Below are 24099 nucleotides of genomic sequence, written 5' to 3' on the forward strand. Positions count from 1 at the left end.
GAGGGGGGACATGGGATGTGCAGCTAATGGCCTCCATCAACAGCTCCCTCCTTTGCCCTGAGACCAGGAGGTCTGGATGGAGCCCAGGGACCACATTCAGATGCAAGATTCCAGAGGAGAATCCTCCTCTAAAGGAGTGAAGTGCAGAACAGAGTTACACATTCTCATGGAATCCAGGGTTTCTGGAGACACAGAGGCTGGATGAACAAGGAAACATTTGCCCAGAGTTCATCTTTATACCGAAACCCTCACATGTCCCCTGGAGTGTTAAAACGGATCAATTATGTAGCTGAGCTAGATGAAAAGAAGTCTGCGCTGAGCACCAGGCTCTCTCAGAACTATCTACAAGGGATCAAATTGATGAGAGCAACTCAAAAGATTCAATGGGCACCTCAGAGGGCAGTGGATTTATAATATGAAGGTGGGGGGGGGACCCAGGAAAGGAGGAGGAGGATGGCCACACAACTGGAAACATGCAACCAAGGTCACTGAATGGCCCGCGTGGAAACTGGCCAAACGGAGTTTAAGTTTTGCTGTGTGCAGGCTCCACAACAACAAGAGATGTTTTCAAAAAGAAGTAAGCCAGGCAAGCTAAAGAAAGAAAGAAAGAAAGCAACAAGAATGAATGAAGCCCTTGAAATCAATGTATACGCAGGGAACCGCCATCCGGACTGGCTTCAAACACACCCAAGGAAACACCCAACAAACAACGAAACCTCACAATAGCATTCACAACACTACTTGCGTCCCATTTGGGCAGCAAAATGCTCTACCAATTGCCATCTGCATGATTGCAGCCCTCATCTATAAACTAAAGATACTAACAGCGGAAAATCTCAGGATGTCATTTTGAGGGTTATACACTTGACATAGTATGCAGGCCAGCTATTATTTATGCTCATCTGTTATTAATATTTATCAGTCACTATTAATATATTATGTATGTACTGCCATACACTTATATATTAAGTATTCATACCGTTGCAGCTTGTTTAGATAATTCCTGCATTGAAAATTATTCAAATGATATCCAAATATTTTCTCCATATGGTGTCAGGAATATCATCTTGGAAGTCAAAATCCACTGCTCCTTTTTCCTGGGACAAAGTCCATCTATACATTCTAGGTGATTTTGGCCCATACTCAAGCCCCAGTGGCAAAAGCTTCCTGCATTGTTGAGCCAACCTACCAGAAGCCAAGATTGCAATGATGTAATATACAGATTGAGATGGACGTCAATCTATCATTGAGATCATATAAAACACCCCCAGAAGGTCCTTAAGAGAGCTGATCCCCTCTAATAGTTCAGAGACCTCATTTTATCAGGGAGCCGATAGGAAGGAGCAATGATTTGCTGAAAGTTATTTGTACACAGAACTGGGGCTTGAGCCTGGAGGTGCTGCCTCCACAGTGTCAGCTGTTCTGTGAATGCTGGTTCCCAACCCTCACACACGGGCCAGTATTCAATTAAGTGTTGTTCATACATCAGAAAATTGCTGAGCTTTCCAGGGAATTAAAAATAACCCATGGACAGCTAATAATAAGAAACATTACTAAGCAGAAATTTCCTTTGAGAGCTGCTTTCTTCCCCTGCGCAGTTTGGGTGTTTGGCCATCGATCAGCAGAGCTGCACTGATCCAGGTGGAGGCCGTGCAGTGAACAAATAAAAACCCAAATTCAAGCAGGCTGTGCCACCATCGCTTGTCCTTTGGATGGTCCCCCATCCTACCCCACCCCCCTTGCCCTGAAATGTTACCAAGAAGGAGTCTCTTTATCTGGAAATGACACATTTCAAAGTCTCCTGTTTCAATTTACTCAAAGATGTACCGAAACATTCAGCAAGTGTAAGACATACCTTTACCATTTAAATAGTTAGGGTACTTTTGAGAGCCCTGGCTTGTCTCAAATCGCTTTTGTTGCTGTTTTTACTGCAGGTTTTTAACAACTGCTGTTCAGATAGCTTCATTGGGTTTGTCTTAGGCTAGGTTCACTAGAAAAGCAAAATCAGTTATACAGAGATCGAAAGCAAAGAGAGAGAAGTTTATATTTAAAAGCGGCACGCACAGTTGCAGAAGTGAGCAAGGCCAAGTTCAGGTTCTAAGGCCATCGCTCAGGTGTTAGGCTGGAGGCTTCTGCTGACTCAGGTTGATGAACTCCAACGAGACAGGCTGGTCAGCAAACTCCAAATTCAGCAGATCATGCTTGTGGCTGTAGAGGTGGAAAAAAATCCAAAGTTAACAAGTCAGATGACAGACCTCTGATGACTCTCAGGATCAGCGGGTAATCTGGCAGGCTGCTGGCTTAAGTCCAAAGAACTGGAGGACAATGAGCCAGATGCAGGATCCAGACCCAGCAAAAAAGCAAGCAAACTTTTCCATAATGCTCACCTATATGGGAAGCAGGTACAACCCCAAGACAATTAATGCATCGAGGCTGTGACCTGAGTGAAGGTGTTGCTTTCCAACCTAATCTTCTTCCATTGGGAGGCTGACAGAGGATTGGCTATGTTTATATATATTAGGCCACGCATGGGGATTACTAGGTATCAATTGGCAAACCACTAAGAATTCTGGTCCAGCCAAGTTGACAAAAACCATAGCTATCATGGCTGGGGAGAGGGGAGAGTTTTATACAGCCTTTTCTTTTTTTCCCTCTGTTCTTCCTAAAAGTTAAATCTTACCTTTCTTCATAGTTTGACTAATCTTGTTACCCTGATTATGTAAATATTTAATTTTGGCCAACCAAGCCACCCACTGTCATTGTCTATGAACCTTTAGGGCAGGGTAGAACTGCTCCCTAGAGCAGTGGTTCTCAACCTTTCTCAGGCCGCGACCCTTTCATACAGTTCCTCATGTTGTGATGCCCCAACCATCAAATTATTTTGCTACTTCATCACTGTCAATTTGCTACTGTTATGAATCGGGCAACCCCTGTGAAAGAGTCATTCGACCTCCAAAGGGGTCGAGACCCACAGGTTGAGAACCAATGCACTAGGGTTCCTGAGCCTGTGCATCTTCACAGAAGACGAAAACTTTGTCTTTCTTCTGTGGAGCCGCTGGGGACTTTGAACCACTGACCTTGCAGTTAGCATTCCAAAGCATAACTAACTATGCTTCCAGAGCCCCATCTTAATTTTGGCAGTTTTGGTTCTTTATGTCTTTTCACTGTCTCATTCCTTTTTCCATCCATAATTCCAAGTTCACTTTCCCCAAGTTTTTGCTAGATATCGGCCATTTAGCTATATCCGTAAGTTATCAGCCAACCAAAAAACCGAATTCACTGCCAGCGAGTAAATTATGACTCACAGTGATCTTATAGGACAGGCTAGACTCCCTGAAGTGATTTTCTGAGACTGTAACTTTTGGGGGAGTAGAAAGCCCCATTTTTCTCCTTCAGAGCAGTTGGTGGTTTTGAACTGCTGAAGTGTTGCTGTTTGCAGCCCAACATGCAACCAATTTACAAATATAAGTATTTATATAAAATATGCATATATTTATATAAATATGTATTCAATTGTATACATTAAAATAGACAACATAGATATTTTTTCAAAGATAATTTTTGGGGGGCCCTTATAGCGCTTAAAACAATCCATATACAGCCAAGCCAAATAATACGAGTTTATAATATACCACGAGGTCACGAGGGTGGGGAGGAGGAGGGAAAAAAAAGAAGAGTTGATACCAAGGGCTCAAATAGAAATGAACTGTTTAGACAATTTTTTAAATGATAGGTTTATTTCACGATCATCCAAGAAGATCATCGCCATTTGCATTCGACATGGTGCTAAAACAAGATGGATTATGAAATTTTAGGCCCCAGTCCAATAAAGGAAAAGATTTGAGCTCTGGACATATTCTCCAAGAAGCTACTTCTTTGGCACACCCCGTCCAATGTCCCCAAACATCGCTGAGTCATCCCTCCAGCTCTTCCTCCTGCTCTGGCCTGTGCCGCCCCTCCTCCCACTCCGAGTCACTGCCAGGTGTGGCCCTGAGCTTCTCCACAGGTTAGGAGGCTGACAGGTCCCCCCACCCCCACCCCCACCCCCACCCCAGGGATGGAGCTGGCGGCCCAGCAGAGCAGCAGCGGCCCTGCTCCATCTGCGTGGAAAAGGACTCTGGGACATGTGAGCAACAGTTCGGCTTTTCTTCTGGGCTACCAGCCGGCAGAGGCTTAGCAGTCCAGATGCCGAGCCACCCCGACACCTGCCAGGGCCACTTAGGAGCAGCCCTCATCATTGGCTCACACTGCCCTCTGACCCGGGCTCTGAGCTGAAGCCAGGCCTGGTTTTACTCCGTTTGAGATGAGAAAGAGAGAGAGAGTTTATGAGGGGTGCCCATGTGCCTGCGTTCCACTCCCCCTCCAGCTTCTGCAGCTGTGTGTTTTCCTCAGAGGGCCGAGGTCCTAGCTAGAGCGTCTGCTCCCTTCTTTCCAGCTGCCTGCTCCTGGCCTTGAGCCCCAGTCAGACTCAGCTCCATCCTGGACAGGCTTCCTTCTGTCATACACCAGGTCCCCCTGTGAGTCAGAGCTGGCTGGACAGCGCCTAACAAGAGCTGTCACCACTGCCCGGATCACAGATGGAGGAGACGCGGAATGGAGCTCTGGTACCACGAGGACCCAGGCGCCCTGGATTCAGTTTGCCAGACAGGACGTCGGTATCTCCCTGATGCTGGGAGTCGCCCTGGTGTGAAGTGGGAACATCCTGCTGTCACTCAGCGGCCGGAAGGCCCTGTTTAATTAAGAGAGCCCCAGTGGGTGGAGTGCGAGTCTGTACGGGTAGCAGTTGGCCTTGCTGATGGCTGCTGCTTCCCATCCCTGACTGGAGTCCTAATCAGAGCATGGTCCTGGCTCTCACACAGGCACGTAGCCCAGTGACAGTTGGCAGTTCTCTGGACAAACAGGGAAAGCAGGGGACTCTCTGCTGGGTGTCTAGCTCACAGTGTGGGACGTTCCCTGGCTGCAGGGAGGGCCTGGGACCGGGCAGAGGTGCCCTCACGCATCCCAGGAAGGGGACTACCACTAGGACCACAGCGTCCTACAATACCCCCAGGGACACTGCTCAGAGGTTCAAGACCACGGAGAGCTGTGCGTGCTTCACCGGTCCTTCAAATAGCAGGGGATTCCAGAGAGTGTGGGGGGGAAACAGAATAAAAAGGCAATTGGAAAATTTCCCACCGGCTTTTAGAAACGCCCTCATACAAGATTTGTGTAGACAGCCATGTACAGACAGACATCCCCTCCCTCTCACGGACATGGTTAGGTTCCAGACATCATGTCATCTTCTGACAGTCGGCCTCACGCAAACAGAGGGGGTGACCATCGCCTTCCACAACTGCCCAACGGCATCATTCTACAAGCGCCACATGGCAGCAGGGCGACGTGGTCCAGCCAGGCGGACGCACAGCCTTCCCCATCACAGCAGGCGTTGCTCTCACATCCCTACCTCGGCGTTCATGGCTGCCAGACACGCGTCGTCGGTGCACAGTCAGGGGAGAGTAGTTTAAAAAAAACAAACCCACCAACAAATCCATTGTCATAAATTTGAGGGGAGCCCTCATGATATAGTGGTTACAGAGTGGGCTGCGAGCCTCTAGGTCAGCAGTTTGAAGCCACCAGCCAGCTCTGTGGGCGCAAGACGTGGCTTTCTACTCCCATAAAGAGTTACAGTCCCAGAAGCCCACAGGGGCTGTTTTACTCTGTCCTACAGGCTCACCATCGTGGGTAATAAGCCAGATGGCAGTGAATGTGTTGGTAAATTCAAAACATGGGATAACGAGATCATCAGTAAGCAAGGAGTAGGGGTACTTAGCGGGTACTTAGTTGTTGAAATGATCCCTGAGGATTAAAAGAATTTTAAGCCCTCCAACACAGTGGCTGCTTTAGAAGAAATGTTCTATCTACCCCCCACCCCTGCCACCACCCAATCCACACGTTTCCAGACTGTGTCCCACCTCTAAGCTCTCGTCTGACTCCCATTCTCCACTCCCCCCACTGGCATCCTCACCACCCCCCATCCCTCTCTTGGATGATAGAGCACTTGGTCCGCACCATCCCATGCATAGGCATTTGTATGACAGTCGCTGATGCAAAAGAAGGCTTTGGGAGAAGAGGGAAGCCTCTCACAGTTTGTATCCCAACACGCTCTCCCCCCACCCCACCCCCGGGTGCTTATGTCCCTGCTGCTGTCATTAGCTGACTCAGAATTGGCACCCAGCTCGTGGAGAGCCCCTGTGAGGAGCCACCCGGGGCGTGTGCCCTCTCAGGTCAGTCTGGTTGAATTGGTTTCCTGGCCTCTCTTCCAACCCACTCTCTTAGTCGGGATGCTCCACTGAAACTCTGGAGCATCCTGACAAGCTGCCAGCCTCCGCTGACAGGGGGGCCGTGGCTGCCCAGGGGGGCTGTTGGTTGATAATGGAGCCCAGGTGGGCCCATGAGAGGCAAGGACCCCACCCCTGGACCCCCCTCCGTGGGCACCTGGTCTGCTTGCTGCTGAGGGTAATGGCCCGTTAGGTTTTCAAAGGCCAGGACTTTTTGGAAGAAGGTTGCCAGGTCTCCCCTTGAGGCACCCCTGAGTGGGTGTGAACCCCAACCTTTCAGTGGGTCATTGACCACATAACCATCTTGGCCACTGGGGTTCCTGTGGTCTGTGGTAACTTCCTACTGGCTATGTGTTCAAAACAGCCAACACATACAAACTCGCTGCCATCGTGCGGATGCTGACTCACGGAGACCCTGCAGGATGGGGTAGCACTGCCCCTGTGAGTTTCTGAGACTGTAACTCTGTGGGAATAGAAAGCGTCACCCTTCTCCCTCAGAATGGACTGTGGTTTTGAACTGCTGACGCTGCGATTGCCCAATGCGTATCTCAGTCCAACATCAGCAAGCGCTTACTACCTAAGAAGGAAGGAGGGGAGAGGTGCTCTCGATCAATTCATTCCGTTCCCATTAAAGCCGAATTCACAGGGATTTCCCTTCAGGGGCCTTCCCAGGTGTGGGTCACTGCAAACAGAAATCAGCCCCACCACTGGGACGATTGCGGCTCAGAGCAGCCCACGTAGGGTCTCGGAGACTCATCTTTGTCCCTCAGAGTGGCTGGTGGGCTTGAACCTCTGGCCTTGTGCTTAGCAGCTCCACATCTAACCTACCATGCTACCAGTGTTTCTTGTTGTAATAAAAGTCTAAACAAGTCTGTAATTTGAGCTTACGCAGACATCCCCTCTCCCCGGCCCCAGGAACCCTGGCAACTGAACCAGTCCGTTTTGGCGCGGTGGGTCGCTGTACTCTCGGCTGACTATGGCTGGATCCTTGGATGTCACTTGGCCAGGGAAGGTGTGACAGCCACTGAGATCCCTGTCAAGGAGTAAGCAGTAAATGGCCTTACATCCACACTAATCATCTAAATGCCGCTTTTTTTCTCTTTTTTTTACCTATTCCTTCCTGTGCTACCCTCTTGTCAGTCTTTGAGGTAAGACTCGCGTTTTTATCCTAATTAGACAATTACACATCATGATGCACTAATTTGTTAACCTATGTTCACAAATCACTTAATTACCACTGCTGCCTTTGATGTGCTGTTATTATTCAGTTATGGGAGTAAACAATTTGACAGCTAACAGGAAGAAACTCATTATTTTCCGAGAGATATTGTTGTGATTTTCAACGTTTTAAAAACACTTTAATCAAAACTTAAAAAACAAAACAAAACAACAGCCCGTGTTAATCAAAACTTCAAAAAAAGAAAGGGGGAAAAAAAGCGTGTAGCACGGTGTTTGTCCCGGCCGTGAAAATGGTCTCGCTCCAGTGTGGACAAGGACTGGGGACCGTCTCCTAGCTCCGGGACTAGCCCGTGAAGAGAAAGGTCCTTTTACATCAGTCAATAAAATGCATTGCCTTCCTTCTTTCCCTGCCCCCCACTCCTTTGTGTCAGTTGGCCGACGACCATCCTCCACGGATGGTGTGATCTGTAGGCCATATTGATCACATTGACTTTGGTGTCCCGGGGTGGAAGGACCCAGGGCTGCTTTGGCCCTTGGCAATCTGGCCGAGCAGTTCATTCCAGACTGAGGAGTAACCCCAGGTCACTGCCGCATCCCCAGATGCTGGAGGGAGGGTGCTCTCAGCTCCTCCCAAGACTCCTGGATGAGGAAGGAGGGGAGCCCGGCTGCCAGGTGCAAACTCCCAGCAGGCCTCTCCAGCTCCAGAATCGACCCCCTCATTACACACCTATGTGCAAACATCAAAATGACTCGGAGCAATTAAGCTCCCACCTTCCCTTTGCTCAAGGCAGGGAGACCCGGGGCATTCTGTTGAGAGCTTTCCACGGGAAACCAGGTATGTTAGGCTGGGCCCTCTAGAGATGCCAAACCAATGGCACCTATGTGCGTACAGACGGACATGTCTGTCCATAAAGTCCATCACTGCAGCCGCAGGGCCAATCCATCTCACCAGGGGTCTCCTCGGACCCCTCTGGAGACCCACAGGGCCCAGTTCTACTCTGACCTGTAGGTCATTACCAGTTGGCCTTGACTCGCTGGCCGTGAGTTTGAGTTTGGACATTTCAAAAGGAGATCACAGCCCAGCCTTTCTTCCTAGTCCGTCTTCATCCGGAAGCTCTGCTGAGACCCGCCCAGCACGGGTGACCCTGCTACCTCTGAAATGCTAGTCGCATAGCTTCCAGCGTCATAGCAACCTGCAGGCCACCAGGCTTTTACTCAAGGCCGGCGTGTCATTGCTTTTCATTCTCCTGTTCTGCCACAATTTCCTCTCCTTACACTTTTTTTTCTGAGCGAGTAGGTGGTAGGATAACACACCCAGGGGGCAGTAACCCAAAGCTGGGAGACGCAGACCTTCCCTGGGAGACCCCGGTGGTTGTTGCCAGCAAGTCGGTCCTGACTCCCAGTGACCCTCTGTACAAACAGACGAAGCACCGCTCACGAAGACCCACCCACCTCACAATGGTAATTATGTCGGAGCCCACGGTTGCAGCCACTCTGCCTCTCCATCTCGTCTCCTCGAGAGCCTCCCTCCTTGTCCCCACCCCTCAGCTTTACCTAGCGGGATGCCCTTTTCCAGGGACCGCCCTCTCCTGACCACAGGTCCAAAAAGGACGTGAGACCAAGTCTCGCCATCCTGGCCTCTACGGAGCACTCGGGCCACACTTCCAAGACAGGGTGCTCGGTCCTTTGGGCAGTCCGTGGGACTGTCAGGACTCTTCCCAGGCCCATCATTCACGTACATCCGTTCTCCTTCGGTCTTCCTTATTCAATGTCCAGTTGTAGCAGGCATAGGAGGAGGCTGAACATACTGTGGCTTGCATCAGGTGCACCTTGATCCTCAGGGTCACATCCTTGCTTTGCAACACTCAAAAGAGGTCTTGTACAGCAGGTTTACTCTATGCAGTGCGTCATGCAGCCACCGACACTTTATCCTGGATTATGGGCTATAAAAACCAAAAAAAGTTTTCATTACCAGAGGGGTGCAGAGTAATTTTATTTTTTTCTGCAGAGGGGATAGTAGACCAAGTGAGGTTGGGGACCTATGGCCTGTGACCAAGCCTGGCTTTACCAGACAATGCCCAGTAGCCTGGAAAATGACCCGAGCCTCAGGCCTGCGTCCTGCCTGCGCCTTCGCCCTTCTCCCTCGGTGTGACTTTGGACACGTCCCTCCCGGGCCTGGCACCTCAGGTTCCCCATCTGGCCATGCCGGGGATGCTGTGGGAGATCACTTTCCGGGGTCAGCTGCCTGAGCTCTTCAGGCGCCAGATTCCCTCTGAAACATCAGATTCCCATTCCAACTGGAGAAGAACTCAGCTGGCCGATCAATAAGGATTCCCAAGCAGTCATTTTTCACCCGCAAACCCTTCATTCATCATTATCTTCCTTAATCATCTCATTTCTAAGGCTGGCCTTGGGTGGACGGATCTGCCTAGCTCCTGCCCTTCCGGAAGGGCAGCACGCGCGAGAAGAGGCCAGCCCAGCTCACGCTGGCCAGGCGCGGGCGGACTGAGCTGGCAGCATTGATCCACACTGACCCGGCACTGGCAGGAGATCACAAGGCCCTATCTAGGGTCACTGCATGAGGGTGGAGGCCGTGGACGAGGGCTGTCCATTCAGAAAGGTGCAGCACACAGAGGCTTTTCTTTGGGGAGGGCCTCCACAGTGTGTTCCAGGCTGGGGACCCCGCGGCTGGAACACCTTGTCCACACTAATGAAGCGTGGAGCACTATGTATTCTGTGTGAATGCAGGAGGTGAACGAATGGATTCACTTGGACAGCTGGTTTACCCGATGAGAAAGAGGCAATGGCTGTTCATGGAGGCCTGAGGGGCAGTCGGCTGGGGTACTGGGCTGGGGGATCCTGGAGACCAGAAATACTAAGGTCTGGTGTAGGAGCTGTGGATTGGGTGTGGGGCTGCTACGTGTCCTGTCAGTGGTTCAAACCTCCCAGGGTGAAGCTGACAGTTCCCGTGAGGGGTAGACGTCTCTCTTAGAAGAAGCACAGCCAGAGTGCTCCTTAGAAGCAAGGATAGCGAGGCTTTATCTTACACACTGGACATGTTCTTGTCAGGAGATGCCCACCCCTGGACCGAGCCATCATGCTTGGTCAAGCAGAGAGGCATCGACAAAGAGGAAGGTCCGGGGTGAGAGGAACGGGCAGAGTGGTTGCAATAAGGGCCTCAAGCATCGGAACCATTGTGAGGATGGCGCAGGGCCACGCGGTGGTTCGTGGTCCCGTGGGTCGGAACTGACTCGATGGCACGGAGCGACAACAGCATTGAGTCAGAATCGACTCGATGGCAGTGGGTTTGGCTTCTTTAAAATTTTTTTCCCCAAAACTGGACTTCAGACCCTGAAGCTGCTGCACCTGTCACATGCCCTCCCCAAACTTCTTTCATTCCCTCCAAACTCAAACCGGTTCCTGTCCAGTGGGTGCCAACTCACGGCGAGCAGTTCCCTGGGGCCTTCCTTGTTCACAGCAGAAGCGGAAGGCCTGGCCTTTCTGACACAGCGCTGCCGGGTGCCTTGGAATCACCAACCTTTCGGGTCAGCAGGCTTTGTCTTCGATACTGTGGACATGTTATCTGGAGAGACCAGTCCCCCGCGTCGGACATCATGCTTGCTAAAGTGAAGGGGCAGCGAAGAGGAGGAAGACACTCCGGGAGATGGACCGAAACATTGGCTGCCACCCGGGGCTCAGGCATAGGAACAATTGTGAGACGGCGCGGGCTGGGGCCGGGCAGTGTTTCTGTTGTGCATAAGGTTGCTATGCGTCGGAGCCAAGTCGTTGGCACCTAGCATCAACAATGGATGACTTCAGCACTACCCCTCTGTCTGCGTGGCGTACCTCGTGGCATACCACGTGCGTCATCCGGTGCTGGCTTGTGTGTTGCTGAGCCGAGGGAGGCTCTGCTACTGGTCTTTCACAGTCCTGCAGGGTCACCCTTGGTGGACAGGCTTCGGTAGAACTTCCAGACAAAGACAGACTAGGAAGAACGGCCTGGGGAGCACGGCAGAGCACCGCCCGGTAGCGTTGGGAGATGAGCCCCCAGAATACACAGTAGCTTCGACGGTGGACCTGAGCAGATCGACCATCGAGAAGGTGGCAGGAGTCCGAGACAACTCAATCCCAACCCACAGCAACCCCGAGGCACCCAGCTGGTACCACGGGTCATCCATAGAGGGAGTGTTATTCTACGTGAACACCCATGCAGGGGTTACACAAAGGTGGATCCTTGTTTCCTGGGGGGTAGGGGGGCTGGGGGGAGAATCTGCTCCAAGCCTCCATCCCTCCCATGACCCAGATGGAGGGAATATGGTCTGCTGTCATGGCCTGCAAGTTTGAGGGCTTTGAGCCTTATCAGCCTGCTTCTTGTCTCAACTCAAAGGCTGTGCAGCAGGCATGACGGACAGGCCCTTCGCTGATCTCGTTTGTGAGATAGGAACACGCTGGGCCCTGAGATAGTTCACCTCACTGCACAGATAGGCACGCGCTGTGATCGGTGTAAGTACTTAGCCCCCGCAGATACTGCCACCCACACAGTCGGGGCCTGCAGAGCCCTGGCCCTCCGGTGACGTGCCGTTTGGGAACCCGTTTCTCCTTCCCCAGGCCTCAGCTCCCTACCGATCCTATCAGATGATCAACACCTGCCAAGTCCAAACTGAATTCACTGCCATATTCACTGCCATCGGGTCGATGCCACTCCTAGTGGAGCCCTGGTGACAGAGTGGTCACGCTTCGGGCTGCTAACCTCAAGGTCAGCACGCTGAAACCAGCAGCCACGCCCCAGGAGAGAGATGGGTTCTCTGCCCCCAGAGAGAGGCACAGTCTCAGAAATCTACCTGGGGCAGTTCTATCCTGCCCTGTGGGGTCTCTAAAGAGTGCCCACCACGGAGGGTCATTAAACCCCAAACTCCCTGCCTTGGGGTCAGTTCTGACTCAGAGCAACACCATGGGGCAGAGTGGATCTGCTCCAGACAGAGCTTCTGAGACGGCGACACTCACCAAGAGCAGACGGCCTTATCTGCACAGCGGCTGGGGGATTGATACGGCCCACGTCAGGCCATGCGCATCACAATGCTGACCCTGACCCTTAGGGCCCCCAGGGCTCCCTCAGAGGGCCACTGGGTGAGCCTGAACTAACTTCAACACATGACTCTGTTTTGTGGATGACGAAGCTCCGCCCCCGTGTAATGTGCAGTCATGTGCATCATAATTGCTCGTAGGGTTTTTGCCAACAGGTCACACCAATAAAGAGCCCCACTGATGAATTAGGATGCGATGCTCATGGGACAGACAACTATTAGGGAACAAGGGATGCCTGCCCGAGGACTTGGGAGGCAAGAGCAATGCTCAGGATTCCAGAATGGTTTAGAGGGAGTATTTGGGTCTCCCCAAATGTCCCCTTCCTGCCTCCTTGACAACCAAACCACACTCACCACCATCGGGGTGACTGCTGAGGCAGCAGGACCACCGGGTACACTTTGAGCAGCAAAGGCACCATCAGGGAAAGCCCACCTGGCTAAAAATCTGGAAGCCTGGATTCAAGGTTCTGCTCTGCCAGCGAGTGACTGAGATCTAGGCATCGTGCATTACATGTTGGGCTGCTAGCCACAAGATCAGCAGTTCAAAACCACTAGCTGCTCCTCAGGAGAAGAATGAGGCTGTCTGCTCCCATGAAGATTTACAGTCCAGGCAATGGTCTTCTGGGCTTGGGCCCTTTGAATGGTGGGTGTTTAAGCCACCCAGCAGCCTTGTGGAAGAAAGACCTGGAGGCCTGCTTCTGTAATGATGACTGTCAAGATGACCCCACGGAGTGCAGGATGGAGTGCAGGGCTACTATGGATTGCAGGGGCTGGGCATGAGGGGCGGTCAGCTTGATGGCCGTCAGCATCCATGCACGGATTTGGTGGCACCAGCCTCATCTATGTGTACAGCCAGCCACCAATTGTTTTTACACAAAGAGTGGGTTTCCGACCACCGACCTTGCAGTTAGCAGCCCCTGTTTGACCCTAGGACCACCAGGGATCCTTCTATAACAATTATAGCCCGGGAAATCCTGGAGGACAGTTCTGCACGGTCCTGCTGTGATCCAGAACTGACTCACGGACAACACCGACAACCGCATGCTTCAGAGACAGACCTTTAACTTGCACGAATTTAGAAATGAGAACGGAATTACCAGTCTGGTCCCCGGCAGGATTCTCAAAGTAGGCCCAAATGAGGGGACTTTGATTCTACGAGTCAAATATGTCCTAAATTCCCTTGACCAATGGACTCTGTGTCTGAGGGGGGAAAAAAACAAACCGAATCCCAAGCAAATACCCACCAATACAGAAGGCTCTTTATCTGCCCGGCAACAGTAAGTCGGTACAAACTAGCTGGGGCTAAGAAGGGATCTGCCGGCTCCTGAAACTCCTGGGGAAAAGAAGGCTGGGAGAGGAGGGTGAGGTGGAACAGGGAGGCCTCAGGGATTCGCTCAAGCCAGGGCTCCAGGTCTACCAGAACACTTCTGCCTCTGGTCCCTCTGCCTCCTGTCCTGCAGGCTCCATCATCCTCTGAGTCCCACCCTCTTTCACATGCTGGGACACTCAGCCCCTCCACGGTGCTTCTGGTCTCCTATTCTTCCAGCACAACTGCCTGCGACAAAAGACTCTTTTCTCTGAGCTGCAAAGCAAGGCTCCTACCTGGGTCACACCTGGGTCCCCATGGGCTTTAGGCTGCCTTCTCTAGAGCAGCAAAAACAGTGACGCTTACATAAGTTTACATTCAGAAAAATGTCTCACACCGTTGTAGAAGTGGTTAAGTCCAGTCTGGCTCAAGTCCATGTGCCAGGTGATAAGCTGGAGGACCTTCCAGACTCTTGTAGCTGTTGGGGGCTGAACCAGGAAGTAGGAAGACCAACCGGTAAGCAGGCTGGTGGAGGGGGAGTCAAAGGAATCCCAGGTCGAAGGGCGACACAGCAGGCCTGCTGGCCCCAGGTCTCAAGAAGGCAGGCGCAGGACCCAGGCCAGCAGGAAAAAGATGGGTCCCCTCGAGTGTCCTCTGCTTCCCAAGCGAAACTGCCCCTGGAACCCTAATCGGAAGTTTCCTACTGGTTTGTGTCTGGCACCACTGTAAGCGTCACTTTGCAACTTCCTCTCCGCTGGCAAAGACCCTTCTACAGTTTCCTTCCAATGAGGCACTTTCCCTTGTTGCTCCATGAATGCAGAAAGGAGCCAAGCCGGCCGCCCACGAATGCCATCCAGGTCAGCTGGTTGGCTGCCTCCGTCCCTTTCGCTACATAAAGGACACCAACTTCAAAGGCCAAGGAGCCGAGCCCATCTGGCTGCTCTTGATCACTCTGGCCTGCGAAGTCCCAGCCAAGCCCCGAGCCTTAACTGGATGGACAGTCAGCTCCTACCACCCAGAAGCTACATCTGGCTGCCAAATGCACCTTGCTCCGGCCACCCACGCACACTGGCTCCTAGCGTCCTCCTGGCCGAACAAAGCAGGCGATTGCCCCAAGCGGGGCTATTGTTCCGCTGGCATGGGCATCAAAGGCCGGGGCCAGCTCCCCTTTGTCCACCCGCTGTTATTCAGAAGGAAGGGAGAAGAAAGGCAAACCAATAGGGTCCTTGGAAAGAAAGGTCTGTGGACATGGGCCGTTGGCTGCAGTACCGCGTTAACGTGATGCCAATAACAACGTGCCCAGCTCCTCCATGTGGAGAACCTTACCAACCACACACTCCCAGAGGCCTTGCCCCCCCATCCCCACCCCTACCCCTCTGTGATGACAAGTTTGCCGCTAACCTAGACTTCTCGAGCTGATGTCATCTCTGCTGAAACGAGGTCTGGGCCTAGCCGTTTGGGGCCGGTCAGGACCCGGACTCAGAGCAGGTCTCCCGAGAGACCCTCTTCTCAGGGAGGCCCGGCGAATGACTCCTCTGGCCCCATCTCGGTCCAACGCTGGGAACAGGGTCTGTCAGAACACCCCGACGGACATCACCGTTTCTGTCTGAAAGATTGGCCTGGATCGATGTGTCGGTGGGCTCGATGGGCATACTTCTCCCCAGCAAGGAGACGCTCTTCACGGTTAACATTTTATAGGGTGGCTGGTATGGGGATAGGCACTCTGCCTGGGTGGCACGCACAGCTTAGTGCTTGACGAATCACTCAATGGTTGATGGTTTGTGCCTTCCCGAACCTTCTGGCAGGTCACAGCCAGGGAAGAGTCCCGGGAAGGAGAGTTCTCCTCAGCACCAGGTCTGTTCCCCTTGAGCGGGCCCCAGTGAGATGACAAGACCAAGCAGATGGAGGGCGTTTGGGCAGCGTCCAACGTGGCATAATGGTTACACACTGGGCTGATCACTGCAGAGTCAGCTGTTCGAAACCAGCACCCGCTCTGTGGGAGAAAAATGGGGCTCTCTACTCCCGCAAAGAGTTACAGTGTGGGAAACGCACGGGGGCGGTCCTCCTGTCCTGTTGGGTCGCTATGAGTTGGCGTGGACTCGAAGGCAGTGAGTTTGGCTTGGGATTCTAGACCATGCACTGTGCTCCATGTGCCGGGCGCGGGCCCTGGTTCTCCACGGTTCGCCGGGCTGTCTTTGCCTCGACGCCTGAGCTGCCCCTGGCTTCCTCCTGGCTGCCTCCGGAGTCATCTCACCTCTGATTCCTTGAACCAGGTCTCCGTGGCGCTGCACACTGGCTTTCACCTCCCCCCCACGCCCCGCGCCTGTGGTTATGCAATCGCCCAGCTATTCTTGGCCAAAATTCACAGAGCCTTGCCCCAGATCCTGCTTGTGGCCAAGGTGCTCCTGGCAAGCGTCCCCACTGAATTCCTCAGTTCCTAAAAATAGAGATGGGAGGGGGGGGGGCGGGCGGAGACAGAGCACGTCTCCAACCCTCAACCTGAGCCTCCCAGGCTCATTGGGTGCTGCAGGGATTCACTGCTGACAGACAAGCCCAAGCGTGGAATTGGAGCGCTGTGGAGCCGTGTCGGGGTTCCCGCAGAGCCTTCTAACAACCTGAGCAGATGGACTCTCGATGAACTGAGAGTCTTTGGGGCCAATGAGGAGGCATGAAAGCCAAAGGACTTAAGAACGCAGAAGAAATTGGAGGCTTCCTTTCCTAAGGAGCAGCCACTGCTGACAAGTGCAACAGAAGGCGACCCAGGTGTGTCTGCCTTTGTGTTTGAAGGTGCAGTCTTATGAAAGTGGAACCCCACGTGTGCGACCAGCTCAGAGAGGGGTGACAACCCCAGGGCACACCCAAGTACCACACCCCACGTCCCCAAACCAGACACACCAGCCCCTCAGAGTCCCCGCTTGTTTCCATCCTGCCAATACCGAACTCCCTTTCTTCCTCAGAGACCCCAGCACCTCGGATATGACGTCTTTGCGCATGGAGCCTGCAAGGAACAGCCAGGTAGCTGGGTGGGTGGAAGGTGCAGTACACACATCTTCACTGCCAGAGAGTATTCTGTGGCATGAATTCAACCCCGTCTGAGCAGTTTCCTTTTGGTGGGCATATGCCCAGCCCCATGTATGCGCATGCCTGCGTGTCAGCCTCCATGGATCCGGCCCCATAGTCTTCCAGGGCAGTGGTGCCATCTGACACTGGGATCAGCAGCGGGTGGAGGTCCTGGATGCTCCCTGGCCTTGATCCTCCTTCGAGGGTATCTGGGAGCTCAGTGTCAAAAGTTTGTGCTCAGCTGTCCAAGCAGGAACTCCTTCCAAGCACCCCGCCCTCCCCACCTTGATTCCACGTCCCCAGTCTTTCTTGATGGGGATTCCTGCTGACTCCAGTTCGCTGGCTGCGTCACACGGCTCCGTCACCTTCAGTCACCACCCTCCTCACACCGCCATAGCCAGGTCGCTCATTGATTCAATGGGCACGGAGCCAGCCCCAACCATGGTCCCTGTCCTCAGGACACTGACTGCCCACGAGGGCTGCAAGGTTTTAACAGACAAATCCCCCCAGGAGCCGTCTAGTTGCCCAGCGAGGTCATTGCCAGGAAGGAAAAGAAGCGGGTGGCAGGAGCGGGGCGTGGGCACTGGACTCGAGGTGCACCCTTCACAAACCCCGGTGAGCAGAAGGTGAAGACTCGCCTGGCAGGGCGAGAAAGGATCAGTGTATGGGAAGGGAAGTGCTCGGGCCTCCAAGGACATAGCTAGAACCACCATCCCCTACCCCGTGGGAACCTGGGAGCAGAGCAGCGGCCTTGACACTCTAGACCAGTGGTTCTCAACCTTCCTAATGCTGCGACCCTTTCATACAGTTCCTCATGTTGTGGTGACCACCCCCCACCAACCATACAATTATTTTCCTTGCTACTTCATCACTGTAATTTTGTGACCCCTGTGAAAGGGTCCTTCAACCCCCCAAGGGGTCTCGACCCACAGGTTGAGAACCGCTGCTCTAGAGGGAGGCGGCACACAGAAGCCTTGCAGGATTTTGTGCTCCATTGTAAGCGCCGCGGGAAGGTCACTGTAAGGAGATCGGTGATCACAGGCCGCAGTGGGCCTTCTGCAACTGCTCTGGCTGCTGTGTGGGGGATGGGATCATAAAGAAGGCAGGGCAGAAGCAGCAAGACCCCTGGGGCAGAAGGGCCATTGCACCCACGCAGAGAAGAGAGGATGGCTAGGAGTCAGAGGGTAGAGTAGAGATGGAGAGAAGGGAACACTCAACCCCAAACTTACCACCACCCTCAGCGACCCTCTAGGACAGGTAGAACAACCCCCGTAGGTCTCTGAGACCATAACTCTTTTTAAAGCAAACTCATTTTATTGGGGGGCTCTTACAGCTCTGATAATATTCCATACACCAATCATATCAAGCATATTTGTACATAGGTTGCCATCATCATTTCCAAAACATTTTCTACTTGAGCCCTTGGTATCAGCTCCTCTTTTATCGCCTCTGCCCTCCCACCCACATGAATCCTTGATCGACTCTATATTGTTATTATTATTTCATATCTTATACTGTGCATTGTCTTCCTTCACCCCATTTCTGTTATTCATTCCCTTTAGGGGGGGTATATATCCAACTGTGTGATGGGTTCCTCCTCTTGCCCCCTCCCCCTCCCCGACCCATAACTCTTTTGGGGTGTAGGTAGCCTCGTCTCTCTCCTATCATAGTGGACTTTAGTGGAGAAAACAAGGGGAACAGAAGGCCCAGGATCAAGGGCCTCATTGGGGGTGGCCGCTGGGATGGGGAGGGAGAAGGAGGTGGTAGAGATGCTGCCCACCCTCATGACTCGAGCAGGCCACTGGGCTGAGGAGCTAATCTTCTGGTTGGGGGTGACTGGAGACACAGGGAGACATGTTGAAGGAGCAGCGTGACCCCAAGTCCTGTCATCTCCAGCCATCCGTTTTCACCCCGGGGACTCTCCACTCGCTGAAGCAGAGCCGCCCATGGATTCAGGGGAGAGTGGGCATGGCTGAGATCCAGGTGTGGGGATTAACTCTGCTTCTCAAACCGATTCGTTTCTCTACAAGAGCCTGGAGAAGGCAGACCCTGGAAAATACGATCCTGGGTTGGCAAGGGAGTGATTTTGTGGCAAGAGAGAAAAAGGATCTGTGATTTCCAAGGAGGAAGTAACTCGGAAGAGTGAGCAGGCGCGTTTATTACAAGCCCCCGAGGAGAGGGGACGGAGGAGATGATGTAAACGGTGGTTCCTTACCATCCAGGAGGGCTCTTCAATTCCAGACTGAGGGCCAGCGCTCGGGCAGGGGACCCAGAGGGTTTTAGAAGGGTTTCCAGGCAAAAACGTGGATGGGACATGGCAGAAGCCAGTGGAAGAGAGAGTGATTGTAGAGAGAATGAGGAATCTAGCCCACCAATCGCTACCCAGAGGACAGGTGAGAGGACAGCTGGGACGTCTCTGGGAGGGGTTTAGCGAGATGGCAGTTGGGTGGGGGGGGGGTGTCAGGAGGAACATCGTTAGCACCGTGGAGGGGGCAGAAGAGAGAAAGAGGTGGATGAAAGTGTAAGTAGAGACAAGAATGTGGGGCTCTCGCTAGGACTGACTTGTGTTGCCTGTCCCCCTACCCCCCTGCAAAATACATCCTGGAATCTGAACCTTAATACTCAAGCGATACGTCAAACCAATGGGGAACAGGTGTTCTTTGCACATGAGGCCAGGCCACTGGGGAGAGGGAAAGGAGGAGATAAGATGCAGAGGGAAGGATGCCACAGGGGGGTAGCCCAGAGCCCAGCAGCCCCCACCAGGGGCGAGAGAAGTGGAGAGAAAGATTTCCCCCAGAGCTGACTGGGAGGGAGAGAGGGAGAGAGAGAGGAGAGGGTGCTCTCCTCTGGGGCAGGGAACTCTTAAAAAACCTCCCAATTCTGACTCACAGCGACCCCTTAGGACAGGGTAGAACTGCCTCTGTGGGTTTGGGAGGTTGTGAGGGTTCAGGGAAGTAGAAATCTACATCTTTCTTTCCCACAGAGCTGCTGCTGGTGTCAAATGGCTGACCTGGAGGTTGGCAGCCCAACGTGTAACCAGGACACCACCAGCGCTCCCTCCAAAAAAACAAATAAACAAAAAAACCTCTCTGCCATCCAATTGATTCGGATGCATAATGACCCCATAGGACAGGCACACTGCCCAGGAGATTCCAGACCCTGACCCTCCACGGGAGAAGAAAATACCATATATACTCGAGTATAAGCTGACCCAACTATCAGCCGAGGCATCTAATTTTACCACAAAAACTGCATTAAAATGTGCTTTTACATGAGTATACATGGTAGCCCCATCTTTCTTTCAGCCAAGGACCATTTGGATATTTATAGCCTCATTCTCAGTTGGTACAAAATGATCACCTTAAAAATTAGCCTGCTGTACTGGCTCCCACAATTCATGAACGCCCCCTTAATGTCAGGTTAGTAGGAATGGAGGATTTCACAGGCCTGATATGGCTTGCGGGCCAGAGGTTCCCCACCTCCAGCTTAGGGGGAAGGGACAGTGTTCTTAATTCAGACCTCCAACCCCCTTGCAATGAGAAGATAAATGTCTGTTCTTTAAACCCACCAGGTGGAGTAGTGCTTACACACTGGGTTGTGATCCGAAAGGTCTGAAGTTCAAAACCACCAGCCACTCTTGGGAGAAAGACAGGACTTTCTAATCCCATAAACAGATATAGTCTTGGAAACCCACGGGGTGAGTTCTCCCTGACCTACAGGGTTGCTATGATTCATCGGCTTGAGTTTGTAAAGCCACCACGTGTGGTCCTTGTGGCATCCGAGGCCTCTTTGCAGAACCTTGAATGCGCACCAGGAGATGAGAGAGTGCCCCTTACTTCAAGAAGGGTGTGTGATCAAGAGAGGGATTCCTGACATATCTGAGTGCTGACCAGTAGATTCAAAGTGTCTGAGCAAAGTCCTGTGAAATCAGCAGGGAGGGCAGGGCCCGCCCACTTGTCTGAGGTCTGGTGTGGGAAGGAGTGGCCCAGACCTCCTGCTGTGGAGAACGCAGTGGACGGGCAGCCTCCACTGCCGCCCTTCTCAAAGCACCCACGTGGGAGCTAGGATTCCCAGGGGGCTGTGCCCAGCCGGCCACGAAGCACGCGCGCGGGGCTGTTCCTGGGACAGGGTCGGCAGGAGGCCTTCTCTCTGCTGTTGTCCTTTTTTGTTAAGTGCCATCCACCCCTAGTGACCTGTTCCACAACAGAAGAAACCACAACCAGGCCCTGTGCCACCCCCAAAGTCTCCCGGAGGGCCTCCCTCTTTTCCCTGTCCCTCCACGTTACCAAGCACGATGTCCTTCTCTAGGGGCTGGCCTCTGCTGACACCATGCCCAAAGAATGTCAGGGGAATTCATGCCGTCATTGCTCCGCAGGAGCACTCTGGCCGTACATCTTCCAAGACAGATGAGTTTGTCCCTTTCCGCCGTCCGTCCGTGGTCGTTTCAACACTCTTCTCCAGCACCGCAATTCAGACGCATCCACTCTTCTCTGGTCTTCCTTATCCGGTGTCCAAACCTTCCCTGGAAACATGCTGCAGTCCAAGGCCCTTCCAGTCCACTCTGCCTTCCCTCCTCCTCTCCCTCCCAGCTGCTGCACCTGCCTGCCTGCCTGAAGGACCTCCTTTCCCTCTCTACTCCCTCTCAGACATTGCCCCCATCCTCATCAGCCTGGGCCATCTCTAACCAATCCTGCCTCCCCACCTGTCCAGAGGGACACTGCTACTGACCACCAAGGCATCTCTCCTCTCAGCCACAGACTTGCCTTTCTGGGTTCCTGAGGACAACTTCTACCAGAATATCACACTGCCCCCGCTTGTTTTCCTCTTCCGCCAAATTTATCCTTCACACTGTTATTAGAGTGACCTTTCTTTATATATATAAAGCTTGTGTGGAGAGGTTCTCTGGAATGACAGTCATTAATTAGGACACTGTGCTAAGCCGTCTGTACACATTATTTCATCTAATTTTCACCCAAAGTCTCTGGGTTAAGCACACCCGCATCTTCTCTCGGGATCAGTGGGCAGCCTGTCTGGGAAGCGTTGGACTGTTGTCTGGGAGGCTCAGATGAACCAGAGGGGCAGAAGCAGAAGGGAATTGTGAGAGGAATAGCTGCTTGGTGGGTCAGGCTCGAGAGAATGTGTGTGTGTGTGTGTGTGTGTGTGTGTGTGTGTGTGTGTACGTACTCCAGGAACAAAGAGAAGTACATGCTAGTGTCATCTGAGAAGCTGGCCCTAGGGAAATAAATGCTCACTGGTTCCCAGCACTGAGCATGTACAATGGAAGATTAACCAGTTAATGAAGTTAAAAAAAAAATCAACCAAGTATTTCTTCTTCTTTTTTTAAAAGAAGCGTCCATATGTTGTGAACGAGTTTGCATGTATTGGGAAGGCTGCATGTGGATGCAATAATTCAACACTTGGCTTTGAACCAAAAGGTGGGAGGTTCAAAACCGCCCAAGAGCTCCGATAGAGAAAGACTGATGGTCTGCGCCAGAGAAAGCCCAGTGTAGGACACACTTTGAGCTACTTCCACGCCATCACGTGAGGGTCCAGGAGTCCAACGTGACTCGATGGCATCTAACAATCGCAACACCATGCATATATTAAAACATGCACATCTACACATCACTGCCACTGAGTCGATGGACAGACACGGTTGAACTGCCCCTGTGGTTTTCTGAGGCTGTAACTCTTTATAGGAGCAGAGAGCCTGGTCTTTCTTCTGAGGAGCGGCTGGTGTTTTTAAACTGTTGACCTTCAATTAGCAGCCTAACTCGGAACCACTATCACATTAGGGCTCCCTTTATCTGTACACACACACACGTGCATGCATACGTGCATATAGCTTTATGCATGCAAAGAGCTTCAAAAAGTTCAGTGTAGAATCCTGTTACCTTTTTTTTTTGAGAAGTGACCCGGGTGGCGTTTGCAATAGTGATGACATAGCAGCCAGCACTGTATCAGACAGCACTCTGTTGTGACCCATCTGGTTTCCATTGGCTGACTATTTTTTTTCCTTCTAAGTAGATTGCCAGCCGTTTGTTCCTAGTCTGTCTGAGCCTGGAAGTTCGGCCGGAACCCATTCACTGTGTGCTGCTGCTACGATCTGAGAAGCCAGCGGCACAGCTTCCAGCACTTTATCAGGCCGTGTCATCTGGTGACCTGTGGGGCTTCTCAAAACCATCCCAGTGAAACCCTGTGGATTGCCAGACCCGACCAGTCTCACTGTCACCCAGTCAATGCTGACTCACAGCGACCCTACAGGACAGGGTGCAACAACCCCGCGGCTTTCCGAGCCTGTAACTCCATACGGGAGTAGAAAGAGCTCTCTCTCTCTCTCTCTCTCTCAGTAGCTGGTGGTTTACAACCACTGACTTTGTGGTCAGTAGCCCAACGCGTAACCACTACTCCACCAGGGCTCCCACGGATTGCATCAACCTCTAATTTCATGCTCCCACACACTTTGTGTTATTGCCCCTCTCTGTATTTCCCAGCAGTGGCCCTTTAAAACGTCATTGGGGCTTTTGTCAGCAGCCCCACTCATGCTCTCCTGGAGGTCTCTAGGAAGGGGAAGGTTCTTCTTCTTCCGGTCTGACAGGTCGCCCAGGGCCCTGCCCATCCTGCTCATCCTCTCCAGCCAGACACCTTCTCCGCTTCTCCCTCTCCCTCTCTGCAGAGGCCCAGACCACCCTGGTGAATCTGCCGCCATCGATTCAGGAAAAGGCTTTGATTCGGCAAACCCCAAGCTGTTCCTCATGAAACTATGACAACTTGGTATTAGCTGCAAATCAATGAACTTTTTAAATGCCGAGGAAGCAACAAAACTCGCTTACCGCTAAAGCTTGATAAGCCCACGCCCCGGAACAGCCAGCCCTTTATCTTCACAAGCCATGCAATCTTCCTCCCTTTGATAGCCTCTCGCCAGCAGGCATCGATAAGGATTACGACCCCTCTCCTGGGAGCTACCGGTCTAAACATTTCTAAGGGGGGAGTGGAATTGAAGGGACTCTCTTCCGCTGAGGGGCGGGGACAGGCCACTCATCACCGCCACATCATTCCCACAAAACCAAAACAAACCCACTGCCTTCAAGTGGGTGCCGACTCATGGCGTCCCTAGAGGCCAGGGTAGAACTGCCCCCCGCACTTTCTGAGA

General features: G+C 52.6%; 1 long non-coding RNA gene across 1 annotated transcript; it reads right to left on the bottom strand.

Annotated features, from left to right (window-relative positions):
- Positions 1 to 2019: 2019 nt before the first annotated feature.
- LOC123520953 lies at positions 2020 to 23891 on the bottom strand. Its single transcript, XR_006679463.1, has 2 exons — positions 23780 to 23891; positions 2020 to 2208 (listed from the first exon to the last, which is right to left on the bottom strand). It is a non-coding gene; the product is annotated as an uncharacterized LOC123520953 (long non-coding RNA).
- Between the last annotated feature and the right edge of the window lie 208 nt (positions 23892 to 24099).

Source organism: Echinops telfairi, unplaced genomic scaffold, assembly GCF_000313985.2.
Source record: "Echinops telfairi isolate 266 unplaced genomic scaffold, ASM31398v2 ScPeMD7_5;HRSCAF=22, whole genome shotgun sequence".
NCBI classification, from domain to species: Eukaryota; Metazoa; Chordata; class Mammalia; order Afrosoricida; family Tenrecidae; genus Echinops; species Echinops telfairi.